The sequence below is a fragment of the Doryrhamphus excisus genome, linkage group LG22 (genome assembly GCF_037039965.1).
Source record: "Doryrhamphus excisus strain RoL-2023G ecotype Guam linkage group LG22, RoL_Dexc_Guam_v1.1, whole genome shotgun sequence".
Taxonomy (NCBI): Eukaryota; Metazoa; Chordata; class Actinopteri; order Syngnathiformes; family Syngnathidae; genus Doryrhamphus; species Doryrhamphus excisus.
Window position 1 is genome coordinate 2817090 of NC_136378.1, and position 14821 is coordinate 2831910.

Consider the following 14821-nt stretch of genomic DNA (forward strand, 5'->3'; position numbering starts at 1 on the left):
CTGAGGATGACTTGTCATTTTATTTCAACCCACACGATGGCGTCAAAGATTCGTCTGTTGGGACTATTGCAAAAGTTGACGAGTCAAGGTAAGAGATTTGGAAAACCGTGTAAAACTAGTGTTTTGTTAGCGTTTATTGTCTTTAGGCGGAAATACGTTTATATGTACTTCCTGACGTCTATGCTAAACCTAGCATTAGCATCAACCATGTTGTCGTAACTCCGTCAACCACCTAAAATGTGAGTTACGGTGTTTGTTCATTTCAATTGTATCCGGCATTTAATCTACTGGCTGCGTCAACATGCGGACTAGATCTTACTTTTTTGTCTAAGCGAAAAAAGAACGAAAAAAGTCGTAAAATCTGACAAGAAGAAATTGTAGTTCTCATTGTTTGGCTATGGTGCGTTCACGGTCACCCTCATTTGTGTTCGCTTGGCTGTAAACCGGTGCTATGAGGTTCATTTCCTGTTTTGTAGTTTTTATTTATGTTTCTAATTAAGAGGATAAGAAGAAAACTAGTAGAATAATTCATTTTTGTTCATAGAATGTTTTCAAATTGTTTTCAAATACTTATTTGTCCCTTTTATGTGATTTGCTATTAAGTGGAAAACATTATCTGGTTAAAATTAACAGATTCTAAGCTTGGTGGTGCCATAAAGTAGACAAAAGTGCCCTTAATAATAATAATAATAATAATAATAATAATAATAATAACTTGAACTTTTTGGTGGTTGTTTGTCTATATGTGCCCTGTGATTGGCTGGCGACCAGTCCAGGGTGTACCCCGCCTCTCGACCCCAAGTCAGCTGGGATAGGCTCCAGCACCCCTGTGACCCTTGTGAGGATAAGCGGTAGAAAATGAATGAATGAATGAGTTCTCCTCTTATTTTGTGTGGAAGTGGTAACTTTTTGGCTTCTTATTTTGTCTTTCCCCACCCTCGGCCATCTCTGTGTGGAGTTTGCATGTTCTCCCCGTGCATGCATGGGTTTTCTCCGGGTACTCCGGTTTCCTCCCACATTCCAAAAACATGCTAGGTTAATTAGCGACTCCAAATTGTCCATAGGTATGAATGTGACTAGTCCAGGGTGTACCCCGCCTCTCACCCGAAGGCTGAAAAGTAGTAGAAAATGAATGAATGAATGAATAATAACTTGAACTTTTTGGAATTTTTGCTAGCTTTTGTTTTTTTTTTCATTTTTCATGATGACTGGTGAGTATCTTACTGCAAACATTGAACAAATGAAGATCATATTTCAAGTGTGTGTGTGTGTTTGAGGCCATTACAGAGGATGTTTTGATTATTTTCCTCCTCTCACAAAGTTGGCAGACTCGTGTTGACGTGGCAGCGCTAGCACTGGAAAAGCCTGTGAAGTCGTCTTGCACGTCTTCCAATCTCTCCTCTCTCTTGTTTTCATCCTCTTTCCCTTTTACTCAACCATCTCTTTTTTTTCATTTTTCGATTTAAAAAAAAAAAAAAAAAAGCTCTTCCTCTGTAATTCCCACTAGTGTTTATACGTGCGTGCACGAGGCCGTTTGTCTGAGTGATGCTCCGCCAAGTCCCGCTAACACGCTCTCGGAATATTTCTTTGGCTTCCGTGTTTGTAAGGATGCAGAAAATGAGGCGTTTGAAATGTAGCTATGTGTGTTTGGAACCGAGGCTGCCACCCTGAGATGTTCCTGTTGATTCCTGTTGAGTGGAATTCAACATGTCCGCTCTCCCCAGTGGGTGTCCGATATGCACATATGTATATATGTATACGTGATTTTTTTCATTATTGTTGTCTTGTCTTGTTTTTAGCATTAGCAGTCCACAGATGTTGCCCAAATTCAGCTGGGATAGGCTCCAGCATAGAAGATGGATGGATGGTTTTGAAAGGTTCAAGCACCCCCGTCACCCTCGTGACGATAAGCGGTTGAAAATGAATGAATGAATGAGTTCTCCTCCTATTTTGTGTGGAAGTGGTAACTTTTTGGCTTCTTATTTTGTCTTTCCCCACCCTCGGCCATCTCTGTGTGGAGTTTTCATGTTCTCCTCGTGCATGTGTGAATTTTCTCCGTGGGACTCCGTGGGTTTCCTCCCACATTCCAAAAACATGCTAGGTTAATTAGCGACTCCAAATTGTCCATAGGTATGAATGTGAGTGTGAATGGTTGTTTGTCTATATGTGCCCTGTGATTGGCTGGCCACCAGTCCAGGGTGTACCCAAACAGCTGGGATAGGCTCCAGCACCCCCGCGACCCTTGTGAGGATAAGCGGTAGAAAATGAATGAATGAATGAATGAGTTCTCCTATCTTGTGTGGAAGTGGTAACCTTTTGGCTTCTTATTTTGTCTTTCCCCACCCTCGACCATCTTTGTGTGGAGTTTGCATGTTCTCCCCGTGCATGCGTGGGTTTTCTCCGGGTACTCCGGTTTCCTCCCACATTCCAAAAACATGCTAGCTTAATTAGCGACTCCAAATTGTCCATAGGTATGAATGTGAGTGTGAATGGTTGTTTGTCTATATGTGCCCTGTGATTGGCTGGCCACCAGTTCAGGGTGTACCCAGACAGCTGGGATAGGCTCCAGCACCCCCGTGACCATTGTGACGATAAGCGGTAGAAAATGAATGAATGAGTTCTCCTCCTATTTTGTGTGGAAGTGGTAACTTTTTAGCTTTTTAGTTTGTCTTTCCCCACCCTCTGCCATCTCTGTGTGGAGTTTGCACGTTCTCCCCGTGCATGCGTGGGTTTTTTCCCACGTCCAAAAACATGCTAGCTTAATTAGCGACTCTAAATCATCCATAGGTATGAATGTGAGTGTGAATGGTTGTTTGTCTATATGTGCCCTGTGATTGGCTGGCCACCAGTCCAGGGTGTACCCCGCCTCTCGCCCTGAAGACAGCTGGGATAGGCTCCAGCACGACCCTCGTGAGGATACGCGGTAGAAAATGAATAAGTAAACAAATACAAATGTTAACATTAGAGCCCTGTAGACATGAAATAACACCCCTATAGTCATCTTTACGGTCATATTACTCAATATAGCAGGCATTGGGAGAGTTCCTTGTTGTTGTTCCAGTTTCTGGCCTGACGTATGTGAGTCCGGCTAACAGCTAGGTGTCACTTTTCAAGCATGAACATGGCTTCAAGTGCTATTTTCCTTTAAGGCTGTCAGGACGTTGACATAGAAGAAGGTGTTTTTTTTGTAGTTTTCATGTAAGAACAGGGTGTTCAGTTGTAAAATGCAATAAGCAGCGTGACCTGGTGTGCGTCGGGAGCGCTAAACACGGCTAACGTGCACATGCAGCGACAACAAGGCCGTATTTCTTCACTGTTTTTAAGCCTTCATCCTCAGCCGTTCAAAGGCTGTTTCCCATTACTGGCTTTTATTGTTATGATTTGGAAGCAGCCTCCTCGAGCATATTTTAGGATGCCACGTGCTATTTAAGAATAACTCAAAAGGAAAGAAGAATGTCCACAAATGGAAGCCAGACAGTCAAGTTGAGGATGTTTGCTAACCAATGTTAGCTTTGTGATAAACTGGACATATTTGCTAAAAAAAATATCAACTTTCTTTTTAAATAACTTTGGTATATTTTCTTCTCTTAAAGGGGAACTGCACATTTTTTGGGAATTTTATCCATAATTCCCAATCATTATGTAAAACATGAAGACATATTTCCTTACCTTTTCTGTGCATTATAACACGAGAAGACAGTACCCCCCCACCCCCATCGTCTTATTGTATAGTATGTGACTGATTGATCCTCTGTTTAAGTGCCAAGTAAAGGCTGATTCTGATTTTGCACAAAAACACATTAACTGAAGTTTTCTTTATCTTTATCAAGCTGCTGCATATCCCCTGAAGTCTCCTGATGCCTTCCAGGGTAGGCCTACCTCTCACACCTTTAGATTAGATTGTGCAGGTGTAGCTAAAGAGTGTTTATTATCCTCAAAGCACGAAACAGCAATCATTTATCAATTTCTTTGTGAAAAACATCGATAGAATGTTTGAAGCCCGATTTATTATACTATTTATTGTCATTTGGGTCAGTAAGTCACAGTGATTTGGAAAGAATGTGAAAATGAGTCACAGTACTTGTACTTCAATCCCCCGTGTTTTCTTATGTACATATAAACATGTTGCCTCCTGAGGTGGGAGTCAGGGTTGTGCACAGCTGACAACAGACTGTTTTTCTCCTGTCAAACTCCACTGACCCATCCAGCACACTTTTAAGCAGCACGCGGTGTTTTGAAAACGTGTCAGCCTCCGTTCCAAACTATGGAGATAACATCCGTGCTCCACATGTTCATCCTGATGATCTGGTCGGAATTATTTCACAGGCCGAGCCCAATGAGCTTTCCATATTCCTTAGTGTTGGGCCGGCTCCAGAAAAAATCTTTATTGTTTACACGCAAGCTCAAGCCGATGTGAACACAACACAGACAGGAGTCGGACTCGGAGATGTGTAAATTGGGCCGAGCCACCTGTCACTGTCGTTATTCTTCTAGTGCAGCTGCAAGCCGGATAGACGACAGGAAGGAATGGAAAACATGACAACAAACTGGTGAGAATGGGAAGTATTAGTGGAATGCTGCAGATGTTGGGGCTACTTAGCATCGTGCAGGAAGGTGAATCCATCCAAAATGTCTGAACAAACCTCAGTGAACTTTTGAACCAGAAGCCCGTGAGCGTCCACGTCACGGAAACAACAATGAAGTTTAATTAAGGAACATTAGTGGGGTCTGTCTCCGCATTTTAAGTACGCAATGGAGGAGAATGAAATATGCAAAACGCCATGAAGTGACATCCACTAAGAATTACCGCATCAATATTTATGTTACACATGCACACAAACTAAGCAAAAACATCAAACGAGGTCAAACATCGACCGATGCCCGCTTGTGTCATCTTTTGGTGGCCGCACAATTTCTAGCCGAACCCGTTGAGCACTCCGCCCTGAAATATAAGACTAAACAAGAGTTAAGGAAGAGACGACCGCAGCCATAAAACTTCAGCTCCTTCCCGCAGCCTGACAGCAGCAGCACAACACAGCATTCACAGGCTCACTGAGTAAACAGTCTGCTTCTGGAGGCCACTTTATTCACCATACTGTACATTAACACATAACACATACAACCATACTTGCTTACCATCCATCCATTTATACTACTTATCCTCATTCGGGTCGTGATGGGCCGGCTTCACTATATTATACTAGACTGTATTAATGAGTGGTTAGCACACATGCACACAGTTCAATTCCGCCCTTGGCCATCTCTGTGCAGAGTTTGCATGTTCTCCCCAAAAACATGCTAGGTTAATTAGCGACTCCAAATTGTCCATAGGTAATGAATGTGATGAGTGTGAATGGTTGTTTGTCTATATGTGCCCTGTGATTGGCTGGCAACCAGTCCAGGGTGTACCCCGCCTCTCGCCCCAAGACATCTGGGATAGACTCCAGCACGACCCTCGTGAGGATAAGCAGTAAAAAATGAATGAATTAATGAGTTCTCCTCCTATTTTGTGTGGAAGTGGTAACTTTTTGGCTTCTTATTTTGTCTTTCCCCACTCTCGGCCATCTTTGTGTGGAGTTTGCATGTTCTCCTCGTGCATGCGTGGGTTTTCTCCGGGTACTCCGGTTTCTTCCCACATTCCAAAAACATGCTAGGTTAATTGGCGACTCCAAATTGTCCATAGGTATGAATGTACCAATACGTCATCCGCCTGATTTGCATCCATTACCCTGAACTTCGACATGTGGTAGAAACACAAACCACACTGCACCGCAAGAACCTTTTAAGTTCCTTCAACTCTAAGTACCTAAAAGGCTGTGAGGTTTTGGTGGAAAAGGGGGGCTGATAGCACCGCAGCAGCAGGAATAACCAATGTAGTGTGTATTGTGGCTGGCTGCTAGAATATATTAGTACATTGCAGACACCGATAATATATGTTTGTTTGCATATAGAGCAGGATAATGAGGGGCCCGTCAGCGGTCACAGGAGACGCGTGCAGAGATGCATTTTGATGCCAAGGTGTGAACCCACAGTCCTCGTGCCCTCGGATCACCTGGGAAGAATTCTAATGCCGGGTCCGAACAGGGGCCGCAGAGACCCGGGGAGTGTTTGGGAATATCGATCCCGGATCGAGCGGAGTCATCCGAGAGGCGAGCTAACGACAGCTGCTGGTCGCCGCTTCCATTTTCTTCCATTTCATTATACAGTCTGCGGTGCTTTATTCCGATCCCACTCGGCTCATTATGTCCTGCAGCACTCCTCAAGGCGAGGATGCGGATGTTTGCCTGTCTGGCTGACCCGCGCAGTGGAGATTTTTTTTTTTTTATTAGCGACAAGGCTCTATTAAATCCAGCAGATGGTGCTGTGGAAAAAGACGGAGAAGTTGAACAAGGTTGATGCTGGTTGATGTTCAAGTTCCAGTGAAAAAAGATTTGTGGAATTAAATGTGCTTTAGTTTGGTTTCCCCCAAAGTCTTGCTTGATGTGGTCATGAATACATGTAGCGCATATGAGTTAGCATATTGTTTTGCTGCATATACTCTGCATGGATGTGTTAAACCAACTTTGTCGAGGAGGGAATCAACAAATAATTTGCTGAGAGAAGGAGCTATTGTGTGAGACGGGGAAAAAAGAGCTGAGAGGTGAGAATAGATAATGATGCAGCTGGCATGTAAACCCTTGAGGATTCAAGGGGGGGGGGGGGTGTCTCCACGTCCTGCGGTACAGATCACACGATGGCTGGGTTGTCATGAGACATAGCGGAGGCTTTGCTAATATTGATGATGTTGCTACTACTCTAAAAATGGCCGCATATCTGGAAGAAAACAGGTCAAGTGACCAACATCTGTCCATCCCAGTGCAATTTTGTTATGCTTATTATTTCCGGTTTTAGCGTTATTCATTAAAACTATGGTACTGATGACACTATTTTCATGACGGTATCAGAATCACAACCAATACAACGAAATTTGAGTGCAACTCCATGGTGCATTTTGTAGAAAGTAAAAATAAAAAATAAGAAAAAAAATAAAAATAAGGAATAAGAATATAAATATAAAAAGTGCTGTTCAGAATAAATAAAATAAAGAGGCGGGGTCCACCCTGGACTGGTGGCCAGCCAATCACAGGGCACATATAGACAAACAACAATTCGCACTCACATTCATACCTACGGACAATTTGGAGTCGCTAATTAACCTAGCATGTTTTTGGATTGTGGGAGGAAACCGGAGTACCCGGGGAGAACATGCAAACTCCACACAGAGATCACCGAGGGTGGGGAAAGACAAAATAAGAAACCAAAAAGTTACCACTTCCACACAAAATAGGAGGAGAATTCATTCATTCATTTTCTACCGCTTATCGTCATGAGGGTCGCAGTGGGTGCTGGAGCCTATCCCAGCTGTCTTCGGGCGAGAGGCGGGGTCCACCCTGGACTGGTGGCCAGCCAATCACAGGGCACATATAGACAAACAACAATTCACACTCACATTCATACCTATGGACAATTTGGAGTCGCTAATTAACCTAGCATGTTTTTGGATTGTGAGAGGAAACCGGAGTACCCGGAGAAAACCCACGCATGCACGGGGAGAACATGCAAACTCCACACAGAGATGGCCGAGGGTGGGGAAAGACAAAATAAGAAGCCAAAAAGTTACCACTTCCACACAAAATAGGAGGAGAATTCATTCATTCATTCATTTTCCATCGCTTATCGTCATGAGGGTCGTGAGGATATGTACAATTAAAAAAAACCCAATAACCTATACAGTAACCAAAATGTAGAATTGGAGTAGACATATATATGTATATATATACAATATTGCACATATTGTACCTGAATTTCACTTGAATGAATGAATGTATTTATATATATTATATTATCAGTTTATTATTGTGGCAAATAGGTTTGAGAGTGAGTGGATCCTGATTGGCTGCCCAACATGATTAGAGCTTTGTGGTACTTCCGTGATGCACCTTTTTTTTTTTTTTTTAGACTTTGACTGTGATGTCTGCCTTCAGCTGTTTTTTTTTGCAAGAGTTGCATTCATGGCAGCTGAAAAGTCTGCACATGTTTGGACGTCTTTAAAGGCAGCAGATACACAGATGGACACTGGACGGCTTCCTTGGGAAGTGATGCAGGGCCTCTTAATGGGCCTCTACGGTTCCCTGTGTCAGCTGTTGTTTCAGCCGCGGGAATTGACTCAATAGCAGCTGAAGTGTACCTTTTCTGGAAGGTGAATATTCCATGCTTTGCACTTCCTGTAAGGAGAACGTGTAAAGAACCTTTAAACCTGGTCTTCCTGTTACCTAAGCACTTTGGTCATTTTGTTGGCCACCCAGCCTTGACTTTATTCTGTGTCCATCTATTAGTCTGACCCCATGCTGGTGTTCTTACCAGAAATGGCAGAGTTTCCCTTCATGTTGTCTTTGTGTCCTCCACTGTGAAGCAGAAATGCCACGGAGCACCGACATGGTTCATAACCACCTCCAAAATGTTGAGATGCTACTGAGCGACCTGTCGAGGCAGCATGTGATGGATAGCTCTGTTGTGTCTGATGTCTCTGTGAAACCTACCTTCTACCTTCTACTTACTCCATGTTTCTCTCCACTGGATGAAAATGAGACAAAGTTTCTGCAAAACTGCAGTATCTCACAAAACGGAGTACACCCTTCACATTCCAGCCACCATTTTTTATCACAGTATATCTGCACCACAGAAATGCAACTTTGGACTTGCTCACTGTGAGACAATATTGGTTGTACGTTGGCTTGTGTGGGTACTGTTGTCATGGAAGTGATTACTATTAAAGTACCGTATTTTCTGGGCTATAAATCGCTCCGGAGTATAAGTCGCACAAGGCCAAAAATGCATCATTAGGTAGAAAAAAACCATACATAAGAGTGGTTAGACGCAGACCTCACAGCGAGGAGACCAGGGTACAATTCCACCCTCGGCCATCTATGTGTGGAGTTTTCATGTTCTACCGCACGTTTTCTCCGGGTACTCCGGTTTCCTCGCACATTACAAAAACATGCTAGGTTAATTGGCGACTCCAAATTGAGTGTGAATGGTTGTTTGTCCCTGTGTGCCCTGTGATTGGCTGGCGAGAGGCGGGGTACGCCTCTCGCCCGAAGACAGCTGGGATAGGCTCTAGCACCCCCTGTGACCATCGTGAAGATAAGCGGTAGAAAATGAATGAATGATTGAGTTCTCCTCCTATTTTGTGTGGAAGTGGTAACTGTTTGGCTTCTTATTTTGTCTTTCCCCACCCTCGGCCATCTCTGTGTGGAGTCTGCATGTTCTCCCCGTGCTAGCTTGGGTTTTCTCCGGGTACTCCGGTTTCCTCCCACATTCCAAAAACATGCTAGGTTAATTAGCGACTCCAAATTGTCCATAGTTATCTAATGTGAGTGTGAATGGTTGTTTGTCTATATGTGCCCTGTGATTGGCTGGCGACCAGTCCAGGGTGTACCCCGCCTCTTGCCTGAAGACAGCTGGGATAGGCTCCAGCACCCCCGCGACCCTTGTGAGGATAAGCGGTAGAAAATGAATGAATGAATGAAATGAAGTCGCATTTTTTGTGGGTAATTTATTTTACAAACTACTTGGCCAAAACAGACATTACGTCCTCTTGGAAGGCAAGTTCTAACAATATGTTTATGTAACATAAACAGTTTTTTCATTTATAAGTCGCTCTGGAGTATAAGTCGCAGGAACAGCCAACCTATGAAAAAAAGTGCGACTTATAGTCCGGAAAATACGATATATCCAAGTTTCATGTTTATAGTAATAACCTGAAATGTATGAGGAAATGAGGAATTGTGTAGATATTTAATTTTTCTTCCGATATTGTAAGATCCCCCCCTTAATAATCATCACTACTGTTTCTGCAAGCACCTGACAGCCTGAAAATACATTTCATGATTTCATATAGACCGAGATGAAAGCTGCATTCCAGAAAACCGGAAAGTTTTCCAGCCCTCCAACCAGCAATGGAAAGCTGCTCCGAGTCGGAGATTCTACTCACAGAGTCTAAATTTTGCTGACAGTTAAATGGTCTCCACATAAACAAAGCAAACACTAGCTTATTGTGATTGTCGGCCATGTTCATTGTTTACGTTTCATTTAGAGCTTTGGAGATCATAAGCACCAAATTTCCTTTTTCTTAATCGTCCCAAATGAGACATCAAAGCGGGATGTTTCTATGTTTCGACAATTTATATAAACTGCTTAGCTTACACATTTGTTTTCATAAGAATGAGTGAATGTTGCACGGATATAATACTTGCAAATCTCGACGAGCTACTTATCATGCAGTGTCGTGCACACAGTGTTCACCTCTCCTCCTTTGTCTGCTTAAGTGTAAATAACATCAGACAAAGATCCCGTACTAAAAGTTGACAAATGTCATAGTCGAACTGTCAATCATTGCCAGCTAAGAGGCTGGATGTGTAGCACCAGACGGCCTCTGGCCTCTGGCTAGACAGCAGTCAGCCACATTATAAACCATCAGGCGTCTTAAAAGTTCAATACAAAAATATTCATATACTTTTATTACAGTTTTTTTTTCCGATCACGCCCCATACCGTTTTCTTCTCCACCCTCCATAGCCTGCTTACTTTGTTCATCAATAATTACGTGCCAGGGCAGAGCTGCGGCCCCAGAGGGCCTTTGAGGAGACCCTTAGCCGAGGAGAGACGGCTTTACGCCTGTAATATAAATTAAGAGCTGGTATGCAGGAGGAGCAGAGTGGATGGACACCTGAACCTCCTTTCATGAGGTAATATTTGCAAGCTGCTTCTACCTCCTCGTGATTTATTACAGCAGTGAGTTCTCAAACCTGCAGGTCCTCCTATGGTGACCCCGTCGTGGAACGCTTTTAAACAAGCGAGTTGTCTGTTTACAAGGCAAAAGCAAGCACATCAACTTGACAAATGAACACATCGATCTTTTCAACGGTTTCAAACGCTGCTAGTAAAAATAGGATGTGGTTTTGTCCGAATGTTTAACCGTTTCAGTTTCAGTCGAACTTCCCAGACCAGAACTGTGTTTTGCCGCCTTGTATACGAACCGTGGGCCACCACGGGAACCAGGTTTGGTTTTAGGTTATGATTTAGGATTCGGGTTCGAGGTTAGGGTTAGGGTCACGTTTTGGATTAAGGTCAAGGTATAGGTTATTTTGGGAGATTGCTTTGGTTTAAGGACTTTTATTTGGTTTAAGTTCAGGTTTGGTTTAGGGTAATTATTTTTCCTTTGTGCATCTGCTGTATGATAATTACAGAGCATGGCATAATCGATGATTGCCCTTCCATGATTATCGAACTTCCCAGACCAGAACTTTGATGATGGCACTGTCTGAGCTGCCCCGTTGGTGTTGCCACTTTCCTTACGAACCGTGGGCCGCGACGAGAACCAGGTTTGGTTTTAGGTTATGATTTAGGATTAGGGTTAGAGGTTAAATTAGAATTAGAAACTTTGAGTTAGGGTCACGTTTTGGATTAAGGTCAGGGTATAGGTTTTTTTAGGAGTTTGCTTTGGTTTAAGGACTTTTATTTGGTTTAAGTTCAGGTCTGGTTTAGGTAATTATTTGTCCTTTTGTGCATCTGCTGTATGATAATTACCGAGCATGGCACAATTGATGATTGCCCTTTCATGATTATCGAACTTTCCAGACCAGAACTGTGTTGCCGCCTTGCATACGAACCGCGGGCCGTGCCGGGAACCAGGTTTGGTTTTAGGTTATGATTTAGGATTAGGGTTTGAGGTTAAATTAGAATTAGAAACTTTGAGTTAGGGTCACATTTTGGATTAAGGTCAGGGTATAGGTTATTTTAGGAGTTTGCTTTGGTTTCAGGACTTTTATTTGGTTTCAGTTCACGTTTGGTTTAGGGTAATTATTTGTCCTTTGTGAATCTGCTGTATGATAATTACCGAGCATGGCATAAGTGATGATTGCTTTTTTATGATTTGTTACACCTAAACTGTCAAAATTCAGGGGGAAAAGTTTTTGTGTGCAGGAATAGAACCGTTTCTCTGAAGGTCATATCTTGGAACATCTGCTCACCTCATAAGGAAAACAATGAATGAATCATTCTCCCATGTACTAATTCTTCAAACCTGAGCTCACCGTTATGAATCAGCGTGGGTGATATCACGAAATGTTTTGGTTTAGACTAGTTTAGTCCAAAGCTAAACTGATATGACTTCCGTCATACGATAACAGAGAACTTTATTGTTGCTTATGGAAATTAAAGTACTTAAATAAACATTAGAAACTCATCAAAAGTCTTAACCTTGTGATTATTTCTTTGGGCCCGGCCTGTTGGTGTGCACTGATCAGGAAATCTGGAAGCATCACCAGACCCGATTAAAAAATCATGAATCAATTTGAGCCTGTTGAAAATTTCAAAGAGAGCTTCCATTAAAAATTCACAGTAACCTCTCTTCTATCGCATGTAAATACATCATCGGTATTGCCGAGGTGCGACGAAGCTTATGTGCTTGATATTTGACATTGGTGTTAAATACTTAGCTAAATACTAAGTTCATCTTTGGACGACTTGACCACGAGACACTGCTCAATATCCGCATATCGCTTTCTATTCCGGTGTCAGCCATTCAAAGCTACGGCAACTTGACGTTACAAATAAAGTGAACCCTGTAAGGTGAAGGCACCTTTTTACCTGATAAATCTCTCATCCTCATACACACACGTTCATGCACACACCCGCCCTCACGGGTTTCCATGGATACCAGTGGTGAGGGAAGAGAGAATTCAAGGACAGGTATGTTTGCAAATGAGAGCTCCCCATATGAAATGCCCATTGAGCCGTTTTATCAGCCCGTGTCATCGCTGCAAAAAATCTTCTTATCGACTTAAACGTGACACTGAAATCGTCAATTTGCAGCCGCTTCAACGAGTAATGTTGTTTTTTTTTATTTGTACTCCTGTTTGTCTTTATTGCTTTCAGTGGGTAACAGCAAGACGAGTAGCAAGTATTTTACTTTGCATGCTGAAGTCCTCCCTCGATATTTCGCTGCTCGAATTTCGCGGCTTCACTCTTTTCAAAATGATATTCATCAAAAATATGCACATTGAAGCAAATGTTACATATTCATTCAAGCCAAAAAGTTACCACTTCCACACAAAATAGGAGGAGAACTCATTCATTCATTCATTTTCTACCGCTTTTCCTCATGAGGGTCGTGGGGGGTGCTGGAGCCTATCCCAGCTGTCTTTGTGTGAAAGGCGGGGTACACCCCGGACTGGTGGCCAGCCAATCACAGGGCACATATAGACAAACAACCATTCACACTCACATTCATACCTATGGACAATTTGAAGTCGCTAATTAACCTAGCATGTTTTTGGAATGTAGGAGGAAACCGGAGTACCCGGAGAAAACCCACGCATGTACGGGGAGAACATGCAAACTCCACACAGGGTGGGGAAAGACAAAATAAGAAGCCAAAAAGTTACCACTTCCACACAAAATAGGAGGAGAACTCATTAATTTTCTAACGCTTATCCTCACAAGGATCACAGGGGCTGGAGCCTATCCCAGCTGTCTTCGTGCGAAAGGCGGGGTACACCCCGGACTGGTGGCCAGCCAATCACAGGGCACATATAGACAAACAACCATTCACACTCACATTCATACCTATGGACAATTTGGAGTCGCTAATTAACCTAGCATGTTTTTGGAATGTGGGAGGAAACCGGAGTACCGGGAGAAAACCCACGCATGCACGGGGAGAACATGCAAACTCCACACAGAGATGGCCGAGAGTGGAATTGAACCCTGGTCTCCTAGCTGTGAGGTCTGCGCGCTAACCACTCGATCGCCATGCCGCCCCAAATGTTACATATTTTTTCCTAATTTCAAGCATTTTCTAGGAAAAAAAACTAGCTGAATGAAGTAAAATACACACAGTGTATGAGGCTGTCAAATATCATGTTGACACTCGAACCACTCATGTCAATGCTAGTACTCCAGTACTCCAGTTCTTCCTTGAATACCCCTCGACCCCCGTCCTAAAATGTTCCCAGACCAGAAGACTTGACATAATCCCTGCAGCACGCTCTGGTTGTGCTCGCAGTTGGCATGACCGGAACACCTCCGATGGGAGGCACCCAGAAGGCACCAGATGCCCCGACCACCTCAAATGACTCCCCTTGATGTGATGAATCTCCTCCGATTCCACTCATACGACCATCTGAACGACTCACCCGTTATCTCAGACACCAGCACTTTCATGAAAAGAACTAGCAAATTAACATTAGCACAAATGATTTTTGATATTATTTTTTTGTATACATAATCCCCACAGTTCTGGCTTGTGTTTGTTCTATACAGAACCAAAGTACAGGACTCCACATGAGCATGGATGCTATGAACAGGCGGCTAGGCCCCCTATAGCACTCCATACCATATGTCAACTAGGCATGGCTGATTTAGCCAAAAATCCATATCACAGTATACATTGCAGCCTCTTGCGATAGCGATTTATTCTTCCTACATATACACCATACGCTCGTCCCTCGCCGCTTTGCACTCCATCATGTTTTTTCATGGTTTTAAATATGGAAAGAAGTCATGTGGTTTACTAAGCAGTAATGTTACATTGATGAGACGTTACATGAAGCCTTGGTCGCAACTGGATTAGGAGAACATGCAAACTCCACACAAAGATGGCGGAAGGTGGGGAAAGACAAAATAAGAAGCCAAAAAGTTACCACTTTCACACAAAATAGGAGGAGAACTCATTAATTCATTCATTTTTCTCCGAGGGTCGTGGGGGTGCTGGAGCCTAT

The 14821-nt window shown here is 43.1% G+C and overlaps 1 long non-coding RNA gene across 1 annotated transcript in view; it reads left to right on the plus strand.

The window, feature by feature from the left end:
- The window catches only part of LOC131110439 (uncharacterized), a 25878-nt gene continuing 11057 nt past the window's right edge, over window positions 1-14821 (plus strand). The window contains exon 1 of the long non-coding RNA XR_009120889.2: window positions 1-88. This is a non-coding gene — a long non-coding RNA (uncharacterized LOC131110439). The remainder of the gene's footprint in view (window positions 89-14821) is intronic.